The sequence below is a fragment of the Apis dorsata genome, unplaced genomic scaffold, assembly GCF_000469605.1.
Source record: "Apis dorsata unplaced genomic scaffold, Apis dorsata 1.3 scaffold_515, whole genome shotgun sequence".
In the NCBI taxonomy this organism is placed as follows: domain Eukaryota; kingdom Metazoa; phylum Arthropoda; class Insecta; order Hymenoptera; family Apidae; genus Apis; species Apis dorsata.
In genome coordinates, this window is record NW_006263741.1 from 216763 (window position 1) to 230725 (window position 13963).

Consider the following 13963-nt stretch of genomic DNA (forward strand, 5'->3'; position numbering starts at 1 on the left):
TATCCACTGCATTAAGATAAATGAAATGAATAAAAATGGACGATTAAAAATAATCATCGGCGACTCTTAAAGAAATCGCGATCCACCATCCGGATTTAACGGGATTTAAATTCGAGGATTGAAAGGTCGCAAGTGCAGGTGCACGGAATAGTACGACCGGCGCAGTTGAAGCTGCAGCTGGAGTTGCAGGCAGTCAGGTCATTGCTACTCTCTCCTCTGGATCCAGCGCCGGCGCTTATGTTGCTTTGCTGAACCTCGTATGTATATACGTATGATAGAGATAGTAGGCAAAGTATACACACGGATATATAGTATTTGTCAGAGACAGAGGGAAATCCTAACCTTGTTAATGGCCCGTTGTTCCTTCTCGAAACCGCTGTCCGAATGACGGTTTGTTTGATAACGATTACCTTTGGAAATTGAACGCGTCAAACTTACGATCATTTCCAAGGTTTCCAAGGTTTGTGAACGAAAGTATCAAAAATGTATCCGTGCTTGTTCGGTTAATACAATCACTTGTAGACCATTGTTGATGTAACGTGAATGTTAAAGAGAGAAAGATTGTTAATAATCGTTTGATTTCGTAGAAAGAAATTTCGTTAAAAAAAAAAGAAAAAAAGAATATGACACGAAATGCGCGTCGTATCACTTCAATCTAATCGTTTATTATTTGCTATGTATATATGTACACATATGTATATACACGCGCGTATGAACACGTTGACGCGCACGAAGTGGTTTAATGATTAAACGTCAAGTATAGTCAACCGTCGCTGTGAAACTGGTTGCTTATGGCAGCTAGTTTGCTTATGACTTGTTTGCAACAGTGAATTAACTCTTACGAATAACTATAAATTTTGGTAAAAAAGAAGAAAAAAGATTATAGCCAGACACGTGAAAAATATCAATCTAATTCCTATTCTTTTAAAGTAATCCTCCATCCACGGAGTATGGTTTTATTTCAAATAACGGGACGATTGGGAATGTATCTATTGAAATCAAGAAAGGCGACGTTGCCGAGTTAAAAATGAGAAAGCGGTAGGTGGGAAGAAAAAACTTGGGCGGGAAATGAAAAAACGTTTTGCGAGGAGTAGGGAGTAGGAGGGGAAAAAGAGTAAGAGAGAGAGAGAGATGCAGAAGAAAGAGAATAATTTAGTCGAACGTTCCTTGGGGGAAACTTGAAGCTGCAAAAAATGTTAGGAAATGTGGAGAGGATATACGATACACAATATTAAGATTAAGTTTCTTTCCACCTTTTTTTACCAAACGAACTTTTCTTCGACAACTTAGAATATTTTCTTTCCCTTCGTTATCCGTTCGAAATGTTCGTGCACTCTTTAAAATTGTCAAATAATAAACGAATAGAATATTCGACACGAATTCAATGGCAAGAATAACGACGATTTTCGGTCGAGATCGTTTTGTACGATAATATAAAAAGCTGTTTATGGTTGGTTACATTTTTGGAGAATGATTATTACCGATGAATAATATACGCAGTTGCAAGCTGTCCGATGCAGTATACGGCCACTCCTATTCCTCGTTCGTTTCGTATGTATATATCTCTCCGCATATCCACATGGATAGACGCGTGTATAGATGTATGGGTCGCGTGTCCTGTGCAAGTTATGCATACATGTTATTCAACGACACGGCGTTGGTGTCTCGGTTCTCGTCTAGAATTCGATGTAGGTGGACACTTGGGGTAATTGGTAACAAACTATGCGGATGAATGTGACTCTACCAGCATATTCCTTATTATCCCGATGAGCTAGGTGTTTCCTTCGAGTATCTCGTTTCCGATACGCGTTCTATATATCCTCCTTTGTCCGGAATTTCCCCTCATTTGTGCGCATCGATGTTTCTCGTCAAGTATGCTCATTGAACAATTAAACGGAATTCTTCGAAGTTGTTGCCTCGTATCATTGAGTAACGAAATTTCCTGAAATAAAGTTGTTTATTTTTTTTTTTTTTAAGAAATTTATTTATAACAATTGTCGATTAAAAATAACACAAAATTTTAACAAAAATTTTCAAAAAACAAAAATGCTCTCTTTGAATTCTTTGGAAGGCAAGGATGATATGACATGACATCGTAGATTATAAATCATCGTAAAGTCCTAAAAGAAAAAAATAAAAGCTATTATTATTTTTATAATTATTATAATATATATCTATTATGATAATTTTTGTAAAATATAAATACAAAATAATGCAATACGTGATGTTTCCCGCTGAAACTTTAATCTTTTATACAGTGATGCATCGGGTGTCGATTGCAGTCGCTATACATTATGAGAAAACAATGGCTTCGTTGCTCTGTCGTTTCAACTTTCATACTGAATGTATCGATTGTAAATGCGTCATAAAAGCTTCGCGACCTGCAATTAGCGTAATCACGTTTACTATCATGGATCGAAAATTTTTTATCTTTTCAACGTATTGGTAATATCATAATTGTGCACATATGTCACATGTGCAATGAAAATAAGATCTATCAGATCTGATAAATTTTATTAAAATTTATTAAAATTAGAAACTCAAGTTATGCACAGTTTGAAATATCAAGAAATTTTATGCATGTTTTAACTATAACATAACCAAAAATTTGCATTTCTCGAGTTACTCAAAATATTTCTTTTCCAAATCGTAAACATTCAATCTTACAGGAATTGAAACCATTTTCCTTAAAATTATAATTCGTTAGTTTTGTTATTATTGAAGAAAATGTGTGTAATAAATGCGCAAAATTTTTCGTTGCAATAACAAGTCGACGAGACTGGTTGTCCCCGATAAATCTTTAAGCGGTTAAATCGAGTTTTCACGGTGGTGAAGTGTAACTAACGTGTCAACCCGAGTCTCTCGATCGATCGTTTTAATGAAGGCGAATTAATTAACAAAATTGACGTCAAGACGTCAAAGTGGGATCGTCGCTGTTGGGGCGAGTCACCGCGAGTCGATACATTGTTCTTCGATATCTCTAAATAAAAATCCGTAATAATTTCGGCCAATCGGAAGACGGAACGAGTTAGGTTAGGTTAGGTTATATTATATTAGATTACGTGAAAAGTTAATGTATCAATTTCAAATCAAGTTTTCGTATTATTCAAATATACAGGACAAACTCTTCTCTTCTCGTATCCAATTTCATATTTCGATCTCTTAAAGTTATTATTCATAATTGTTGTATGTTCTTAGTGATATTCAGTGACAATTCAAATAATCAGACATCGGTAAAATTTCGTTTCTATAAACAGATTCTATTGTAATATTGTAATAATTAAAAAAAAAAATGGTATCACTTTCTGTTGTATAAAGTTAATAATCGAAACCGTATGTTGCGTCGAAAAAATAAAAGAATAAAATGTGCGTTCCTGAGCGTCTCTCGGCCCTTGGCTTGGGGCAAATTCGAATCGAAAAGAGTCGAGGGAAAGAGGAAAGTAGTAGAGAAAAAGAGGAATCGGAGGGGTTGCCCTGAGGGTTGGGATGGACGAAGGATGGTCGCGGAGAGGGGATCGCGGCAGGAGAAAGGGGCGGGAGGATGCAAGGTGCAATCAATAGCGAGATTGCCCTCGCTCGGTAGCTACTCAACGCCAATAGAGGGACGTTATAGACACGGGCGTAGAGCTGTTACGATTGCAGATTCACTGCTCTGTATTTGGGTTCTACGTAATTTAAACGTGCCATCGCGTGTCTAAGATATCCCTGTTAAAACTTTTCGTTTAGAGAATCATTATCGCTATATGGTTATGATTGTGATCATTCCAAATTAGATATTTGGCTACGATCGATCGTTACTTTAATCGGTATCTCAGTCATTTCTCTTCATCTTTACAATCTTTTAAAAAAAAAATATTTTATCATTATCATTGCAAAATACTATTGCATCTCTTATCCTTTGTTCATTTCCTCTAATCGTATAGAGTTCATATAAAAATAACATCAAAATAGTTTTCATTCGAGAAAAAATTCGCGTGCGAGATCTAGCCGAGCTGCCATTTCGTAACTGTTTCAAGCACCTATTATTCTACTCTCTACTTTAGCGTTACGAGTGCTCGAGAATTGTGCTGTACAGTTTCTTTCCGTGTCAAGATTTCGTGGAAACTTAAGCGAAACATCCTTTCAATCGCACAAAATCTTTTAAATTTCTTATCCTTTCCATTCGATCTTTTTATCTTATTTTCTATCCCGATTTCCATTTCTCTATCTTCTTGCTTTTCTTCCGAAGCATAGAAAAATCTCGCAACGTTTGTAGGAGAAATTTCAAGCAAACTTAAAAGAGAATAATGTTTACACCAAAAGAAACAATAAAAAATCAATCTCTAAGAAAGGGAAAAACAGATTTTTACACAATAGTCTATCTTTCTTATTATCCGATGATATTACGACAAGTGCAAGAAGGTAAAAATCGTGCATTGGGAAAATCCTCGAAGAAAACAACCATCCTGACCTACATAGCATACCCTCAGATAAAATTGGAAGGTAGTATCATAGTATTCAATTTACTTTTACGAATCTTTTTTTCTCACATACTTACCGCAATTTTTCCACATTATGTTCCTTCACGCGATATTTCAAAGAGTATTCGCTTCTACTTTCACACTTTCAGATACAAGTATCCTTTTTCCATACCATGTCTAAATAAGAGGATTAAAGCCTTGATACCTCTATTACGAAAAAATCAACTTTCCTCCATACTTTTTTCTTCTTCATTTTTCTTTTTCACTATTCAGTTTCTCGTTGTCAATATTCCAGCTAAATGTTCTTTCGTTTCGGCAAAAAAAAAAAAAATATATCGAAAATTAAATCGAAAATTGTCGAAAGTGCACGCTATCTGATCTATCTTCGATATTATGAACTACTGCATGAACTGTTATTCCTATTTATAGAATTTCCTTTCATTTTCTCTTCCTCTATATTATATTATACATGTTCGACTCTCTCGCGAATTTCCTTCTCCTGTTTGGATATTGACCATTGTTTTGTAAATCGAATGATAAAATTCAGTTGTAGTATAGGTAAATAGTTTGCGAATATATTTTCGACGAAATACTCTTGTAATATCGATCGTAATGGCGGTGCCACGTGTCTAGAAGTTACCAAATCGATATTCCAGGTCCTGTTGTAAAATATCGACTGATACGAACTATACACAGTACGTTTAGATGCATTCTGTCCTTATTTTATTTCGACGAGTGTTCTTCGAGGACATTTAAGGTCATAAAAAAAACTTATCGCTAAAACTTTCTATTCTCTTCAAGAAAATTTCACTTTCCTTCGATACCTTGAACATTCCAATCATTTGTACTATTCATTTTTTTCAAAGTTGTATTTTTTTCGTTTCGTTCTAGTATTAATCATCCGATTTCGATAATCATTTTATATAGGTATCTTAGTAATTGACTCGAATTTACGTTAAGCCTTAAAGATGTAAGTGATAATGACCGATCAACATGTATACACACACGTGCCTGAGCATAACTATACTACTTCACTTAATCTAAATAGATGCTTAGATACCTGACTGGGAAAACACTACATTATAGTATATGATGAGGTGATGAAATATGTAGTACTCTTCATCTTTATTTCAATATTCATAGTTGCTTCTAACACGTTTAAGTAAATTGTTTGAATAATTTATGTCCATCTTCAAAATAAAGTTTTTTTCCTCTTTTTTTTTAATTTTTAATCATTTTCAAGAATATCTCAACAAGATATTTAATTGAAAAATTTCTTAGTTATTCGAATTCTCCATGTTCTAAAAAAAACATAGTGATTTTTGAATCTGAATAGATATAATATTTATAGTCTTCTAACCTGCAAAATTGAAATTTTTTATTAGAAAAAATCGATAAATTGTTATAAATGAGAATATTCATTTGATAAATTTACACGATTGAATTCCATCTGTTTTCCTTTCAAGAAATGATATTTTTTCCTCTTCTTTCTTTCAGTTATACCCATAAAATTCTCTTTCTCTTCTTTTTGAATGAGAAAGTTTTTTAAAACTAAAGATAGAAAAGTTCGAAGGAAGAAAGCTTCTTTTTTGGTTGGATAAAATTTTTGAAAAGGATGTACAGAAACAAAAGTGGAAAGAGAACGAAAGAGTTACATATATGGAAGTTGAAGGACCAAAAGAAGAACGAAAGTATAGAGAATCGGATAACAGAGAAGTAAAAAGTAGGGGGAAAACGATAAGAGAAGAAAACTGGAGGAGAGTTCTAGTTCCATGTGGATGGGATACGGATCAATATCGCAGAGGTTGAAGCATCTTTTGGTTAAGATTCCTTCAGTTTAGGACGAAGGAACTGATTCGACAAAGAAGAAGTATGAAATAAAATTCTTTTTATTCTCGTGTCCTCATTATCTGCAGTCTATTTCTTCTCTATCTCTGTTCATTCTATATATAATGAATGATCTATATTCAGAGGGAGTATACGTTATACATATCTGTACCTAAATTTATTTAAGTTTTATGTAGATACACGTGTTAAACAATAAACGAATAAAATATTTTTTGAAATTTCAATAGACATAGAATGGGGGATAGAATCCGTAAACAATCGGTTCTCGTCTCCGTGTGACCCAGCGGTAAAAGACTTTTCTCGATCGATACGGTGAAGCAACGTAGAAAAGAGGAAAAGTTTTAATACGTTATACGAATTATCCTCTTTTACCTTTATGTATCCAAATATACTTTGCCCTTATTTCCGTTTATTTATCGATCAAATTTCTATTCATAGTTTTCATCGTTAAAAAAGATTACTTCTATTAAAATTTTTCAGGAATTAGAAAACCGTTTTACATGATTTATTGCAATATTGGATTGGAGTTTGGTGTCAAAAAGAAATGATAAATAAATGGTAGATTATACACGGTGTTGAAGTTTGATCATTCAAGATATTGTATCGTTTTGTAACGATGTCTCCAAATTTACCACATACCCATTTACCAGATACACGGTTATCTTTGCACCGTGATAAGCATTTATCATCGCCATGAAAACAAAGAAGCTTTTCACATAGTCAAAGATGTGACAAGATGAAATGGGTTGTGTTACGGAAATTAGGCTTTTCTATCGTAGTACGAATGTTTTAGTATCAAGAAAACAATGTCGATGAAAGAAGCATCCTCTTGCATCGTGTTAATTAGAAGAAAAAGGAAAAATGATCATTGTTTGATTCAAATATCTTTTACTAATAAAGCTTTGTTTAATCGAAGATAACGTTTTTTCCCGATTATGTTGAATGGCGATGATTAAAGTAGGACAAGGTCAGAATTGCACATTAAGAGTGTGAAAACAATATTTGATCATGTGAAACACGGTGAAGCGATAAAGGCGTGGCAAATTTTTTTCTTTGCCTCGCCTTACCGAAAGAAAAAGCGTAATTTCTTCGAGACAACGTTGAAAGCGAGGAGGTTAGCAATAACATGGTTTTTCCGTGATACCATAGCAGAGGATGAGAGAAGAAACTGTGTTAGGTTATATAGGATCGATGATGCGAGGAGTGTCTGGGGAATACTAGACCGTACGGCTATTGTTACTCTCTGGTCTCTCCCTAAAAATTAGAAACTTTCCTCCTTCGACCACTGGGTAACCACTTGTGAAATTCATCTTGAAAATCGTTTCTTTTTCGTTTTTTCTTATTTTTCTAAAAACAATCTTCTATTAATTACAAGCTAAATAGACTTACATAGCTGTGTGAAATTTTCAAAGCGAAAAGAAATAAATCGATTTTCTTACTACAGGATCCAGCTTGATTGATAACAGCTTATATATCCAAGAACCTTTTCCAAGAGTGTTATCTTGTTCGGTTTAATATCGTCTCGATACCATAGATCTTCACCGGTAACGTCTTGTCGTTCTTTTCAGTTTCTTTTTCTTCTTCTACGTCCTACAAAATTAATTTTCAGTGTATCGTGTATCGCATGGTTCTCACCTCGAATCGATTTCCTGTCTGTTCATTGTCTGCTACGTGGATATTTTTTAAATTCAATAAAAAAGATGGAAGGAGATGACGAATGTCTGAGAATGGTACGGATATATTTAGTTATATCTCAATTTCTGATTTAGCTCCCTGGCGATATTTCCAATATAGACACACTCGTTTGTTCGTAAATATTCGAAAAGCTCTATCTGGAAATACCTAAGGGAACACGGGTCCTTTCAAATCGAAGCCAGTTAAAGTTCGGTCAGTATTCAGGTACGAATGATTTCAAGAAAATAGGACGACCATGTTTAGAAACTTCATCCTTATTGCAAACATTCGCTAAACCCGCAGTAAGGCACAGAGATTATTCGTTTCGAAGCAAACCTATAAAAGATAAAATTGTGAGATTATTAAAAGAAGGGAAATAACTTTTTTTTTTATCAAGAATTTTTCGCGTTATTGATCGTGAAAAAAATTAGTAAATCGATTAATAATTAGAAATTATACAATGCACATGCAATGTATATAAGTACACATATTCATCTGTATCATTCGTTATTTCAATATACGTCCTTAAATTCTCTCACCGGAGTAAACCTAAGTCACGTGGCTACATCACGTTGCCACCGCATCCGTATTCATCCTTCTTTCGATTATTGATTCTCATTTCACGTTCTAGTCTTTTTAACGCAAATAGCTAAAACGTAACCAGCAACGCGACCTCTGAATCGATTTTGATAATATTGTTACTTTTTTTTTGCCGCGAAAATATTAAATACATTTAATTTTTTTTAATTTCTTTCTCTTCTTTTTTAAATTCTTCGTACTATTAATTTTGTCACAGCAACACTGAGATACATAACGAAAAGATTATTCCTGTAGAAAATGTAATCAATTTATATATTATGATATATTAAGATAAATACAAAAAAATAAACTTACTAAAAATAATTAATTAACCTAAAAACATTTTACGATCTACATTGGGAACTTACTTTATTAAACAAATTAGGAAATATATAAATGAAAATCGTTTCGTTCTATGGACAATGAAAATAATATTTCGCATTAATGCGAAAACACGTTATACTTCTTATAAAATGCTTATTCTTATATAAGATTTTTTGATATACATTACATGAATTTTTAACGAATTCTCGTCACACGATTTCTCTTTGTTTGGCTAAATGCCTATTGTCTTTTTCAACGGAATTGCTGCTTGATTGTTACCAGTCCCAAGTGGGATTCGAACGATGCTCTCGGTGATTGCTAGCTCTCTTTCCCTTGGGTAGTTTTTACGAGACTACAACAGCATCGTTGCAGTCCTTTGAGATAAGAGAATATCATGATCTATTAACCTTTTCACGGACAATAAAAATCGTAATTTTTGCTCATATATCGAATAAAAAGATAAAATTAAGATAAGATAAATTAAAAAAAGTAGAATAGAATTATTCTTACCTTTGAATATTGAAAATCGAAAAAATTCGGAACTATTAATTTCGATCATTTTTAAAGGTTATGTTTAATATAAGCCATGAAAATTGTTAGAATACAAATCTTCAATTTTCACATAAGTCGGATATCAAAGATTCTCCAGTCTTTTTGTCAATCGTTGAAATTCATTACGACTTGTATGTATACCATAATACAGAAGTTTAATAAGCGGACGCGTTTACGACCGATATACGTACGAGACTTACATCGTTTGACATAAACGGGTTCACTTAACGACCGTGACACAAATATGTGCCGCCCTCTGTTTAATCCTATTATGATATATTCCTAATATATCAATTCTAATAATTCTAAACTCATATTGAACTGAATTGTTTCTAAAAAAAAAAAAATTATAAAAATAATTAACTATTTTTCTTTTTTTTTATTTTTATACTCTTTCGATTTACTATATATCACGATTTATATAACTCGAATCACAAGTTCTGTTTTGTAAAGGAAAATTAAACAAAAGCTCAACAAATTGTTCGTTAATTAGAACTTAACGGGATGAGAACGATGAAAAAAGAAAAAACGTTGTGTTCACGAGGCATACTTTATCACTCTTTGTTCGGAGTTATTCGAGCCTTTGTGCGGCCAGAGAAGCGACACTTGCTACCGGCTGTCTTCCAAGCAATTGTCTCGGTAAGAAGTAGTGCCCTGTCAAGATATAAGGGTGTAACTGCATGTTTTTTCCGTTTGTCGGAGGATTACTCGTAAAATTGCACCTACTTGAAAAAAGAAGTGCAAAGATCTTGAGAAACCACATTAGTGATAGTTAAACAATCAAATAATTTTTTCCATTGTCAAAAATTAATTATTAAATATAATTTTGTTCTTTTGATATTCGTTATTTCATGGCAAACTTTTTATGACTCGATGATGTGTTCCAATTAAAAAGTAAAAATTTTAATGTCACCCAATAGGATAAAATGAAATATGGTCTAAACAAGACGAACAACTTAATCGATATATCGATATATCGCTTTTGTTTCCTGAAACAACTTCAGTCAAATGCCATTGGCCGATTTAGTTCGTATATAATTTTAATTTTTGTGTGAAATAAAACGAAAACTTATTTTTGTATGTAATTAACAAAGGTTCGTTTAAAAAAAATACTGATCTGGAAAATTCGAATAGTGTTTCCATTTTCTGAAGCAAAATTAATTGGGATTCGACGCGTAGCAATCGAGTAACCAGAAATATTGAAATTCGGATGTGTTCGAATGTGATACGAGTGTATCTATCCGTTAATGAAATCTATGCATACATATAACATATAAATTTATACTCGGTCAAATTTTGAATATGATATATTGGAAAAAGTCGATCATGATAGAAAAAAAAAAATCAATATTTGTCAACATTTTCTTGATTGTATCATAACCATACATTCCCTCCAAATACTCATCGAACACTTGACAATATGTTTCAAGATGAATGTACATTTTTATTATAATATGATATTGATGCTAATTAACCGTTTGTATCGTAAGTAAATGTTTTAATTCTTAATATTTTGTTCTTATTTTTAATATAAATTTTCTTTTTTATTTAATAAGCTTAACGTCACTTAATCTTGTTTAATCAATATGATACGAATTTAAAAAAAAATTTCTCTAATTTAAAGAAAGGTATATAGTTTATCACATCACAATGTTACAAATATCTCCATTTTTCGATTGATTCTGGAAAGAAAAGGTACTTGAACATTGTATTATACGAAACCGTTTATTCAAGACTATCGTAGTTAAGTGAAACAATACAGGAAAAAAGGCAAGAGAAAAAGTGTCACCTATTAGTAGAGTGAAACAATAGGCGGACTAATTAATAGGAAAGTCCTTAGAACCGTTGATTGGCGGTCCAATATGAGGATGCATTCTTAACGTAGAAAAAGGAATCGTTGCAAAAAAAAAGGTATTAAGCAAATAGAAATTTCTATAATTGGGATTAACGGATTAAAAAAGTTTACATTTAAAATTACAGTATCCACCCATTTAATGTATATTTACATGTAACGCATAAATGGGATAATTTAAAAATGTAATTAATAATATACACGATGAAAAGATGACCAGGACGAGTGAATAAATACGACGAGTGATCGCGGAAAATATGAAACGCGCGAAAGTAGGATTAGCAAGTGATAGAGGAGGCAACCACCACGACGAGCTTGCAGAAAGTATAGGAGGACGTGGAAGCTGGTTCGAGGAGGGGTAGGATTTGGGGTAGCATTGCTAGTACGGTGGCACAGATATGGGCCAGGTAACCAGGTCACCGCGACTAAGGGCATTGCTTTTGCAACCGCCAACCACCACCGCCACCACCGTCACCGTCACCCCATTTGAGCTGTTCTAACCTTCCCCCCTCCTTCCTCTTTTCTCCTTTCCTTTTTCCTCGTCCTCTCTCTTCCTTCCTTCTTCCATCCGCTACTCGATACACGACGAAACGACAAACGACACAGAACATTAAGAACAACGCAGTTCCACCTCTCTGGATCTCCAATAGGCATCTACCACTTTGTTCCTCGGTGTTCTGTCACTCGTTGCACCTCTCTTTTCAATTCCCGTGCTCTTATTTCTTTTCATTCTTTCTCGTATCTTTTCTCCCGGTCTTCCTCCGGAGAGAAAGATACTTTCTTTAATTTCACCGAGTGATTCGAGAGATTCGGAAGAGTTCCAAACAGTTATATTATACAATGGTTTTTCAATAGAATTTATCGTAGCATTGTTTTCTTTGAAAATTATATATTTAAATTGTAAAAAAAAATTATTGCAGAGAGCTATCATTTTAATAATTTTCATCCATAAATAATTATATTATTTTTTTGATAGTTTGTTACACAATGATTATTATGAGTATTATTCTCAATGTATTACATTTTCATTTTAGTTAATTTTCTCCTCGTTAATGAATTCTATTAAATCGAGCAAAATTCTCGAACGTAAATGGCTTAACACTCGTACTTTTATAATCTTTTTCTCGTTAATATCCATCCGTTTTTCTTTGCGTGGAATTATATAAACTATAATGCAAAAGTTTTGAATATCGGAAGAAAGATGATTCTCTTGTTCTTATTTGCGATTTTAAAACTGTCCATTCCCCTCCGTTTAATCTCTAAATTCAACGTATCCTTCTTCTTGCTCTGGACTCTCTGTTGGAGGTAATTAATCTGGCGTACCCGCCAAGTATGGCACTCGTGGCCTGAGAAGCTCGTTCATGAGCCAAGTACGAGGTAAACGAGAAACACCAGAATCGAGGGTACGGTTTCCGGTTGCATGAGCGCCATTTGAAAATTTCCCACCGGGAAATTGGCACGTACCTACGCTAGGTCAACTTGAAGACTTCCTTTCCCGCTTGTGTCACGGTCGCCACGATCAAGATTTCATTCAAAAAAACGAGCAACCCCAACGTGTCTGAATTTCGAGAATCGGCCGATTTTAAATCGATTTTAAATTCCCCGCTCAAATTGTTGTTCGTCGAAATAACACTCTGACTTAAAAAAAAAAAAAAAAAAAAAAAAAAAAAAAAAGAAAGAAGAAAAGAAAGAAGAAGAAGAAGAAGAATCGTTCGCGCAAAGAGCATTACTAATTTCAAGCCTCCTCGTCTTTGATCTCGACGGCCTAACCGAGACAAAGGATTACTCCAACGTATTCCGAAAAGAGGGATAAATTAATGTCACGAATCCGGAGTGAACAATGACAGGCCGAATTACAGATCGCTCTGTATGCGAATCTGTGTGACGTCTGTGCGCGTGTGCACACGTTTCACAATTCACCGACCGAAACGGTCGGAAAAATAGTCGCGAGAACACGTGTACACACGTTTAACTGTGTTCCCGTGTTATATCATCTATATCGAGGGGAGGGAAAGTAGAACGAAAGAAGAAAAGGAATTTGGAGTCGATATACATTAGTCCCGGTGAAAAGAAATTAAATACGCGGTCCATCACCGGGATGAAATGTACCTCGTCATCGCGAGTTTGTTGCGAACAAAACGAATCATTTCTCGACTGTATCCGATTTCCGATTTCTTTTCTCCCCCATTTCCCTCCCCCTCTCCCAGGACAGAGCAACCCTCCTCTTTTCCAGCACGAATTCAATTTCTCCTTTTCATACGCGTATATTTTCCAATCGAGCATTCTATTCGCATTCTTATTTCGCGATTCGGGTTAAGAATCCTCTTCCCCTCGATTTAACACCATTTAACACGGATTAATTCGCTGCAAACGTTAGAATTGGAAGAGATGGACGGATACGAGCGCCAAACGTTACGGATGTTAGTTCGAAGCACGAGGGGGGGAGGGAGAATGGTAGGAGGAGGAAATGGGAAAATGACGTATTGTTTGAAAGTTTTGCTTCGTTATAGGGATCTCTGTGAGGTGGGGGGAGGGAGAGGTGCTCGAGTGATCGGTCGAACGACGTGAGACAAGGAGGTGGAAAGGGAGGGTCGTTGTGTGTGGCGACGAGACGTTGCAGGTGGAGGGACGAGGGGGGGAGGGAGTAGTAGAAGAGGAGGGTGCCGCATCTGCC

General features: G+C 34.5%; 1 protein-coding gene and 3 long non-coding RNA genes across 8 annotated transcripts in view; 2 read left to right on the forward strand and 2 right to left on the reverse strand.

The window, feature by feature from the left end:
- LOC102675062 overlaps positions 1-13963 on the forward strand; it is a 23050-nt gene that overhangs the window by 5081 nt on the left and 4006 nt on the right. The gene's annotated exons all lie outside the window — the stretch shown is intronic.
- Positions 2050-6809, reverse strand: LOC116186203. 4 transcript variants are annotated; one of them, XR_004151153.1, is made up of 6 exons: positions 6681-6809; positions 5521-5820; positions 5285-5421; positions 2602-5200; positions 2207-2381; positions 2050-2120 (listed from the first exon to the last, which is right to left on the reverse strand). It is a non-coding gene; the product is annotated as an uncharacterized LOC116186203 (long non-coding RNA). The 4 variants fall into 4 exon arrangements; XR_004151152.1 differs by having other exon boundaries at positions 2602-5421; XR_004151151.1 differs by having other exon boundaries at positions 5285-5820.
- Positions 4344-6787, forward strand: LOC102674045. The gene is made up of 2 exons (XR_422457.2): positions 4344-4482; positions 5958-6787. It is a non-coding gene; the product is annotated as an uncharacterized LOC102674045 (long non-coding RNA).
- LOC116186204 lies at positions 9138-10874 on the reverse strand. The gene is made up of 4 exons (XR_004151154.1): positions 10164-10874; positions 9988-10091; positions 9396-9769; positions 9138-9292 (listed from the first exon to the last, which is right to left on the reverse strand). It is a non-coding gene; the product is annotated as an uncharacterized LOC116186204 (long non-coding RNA).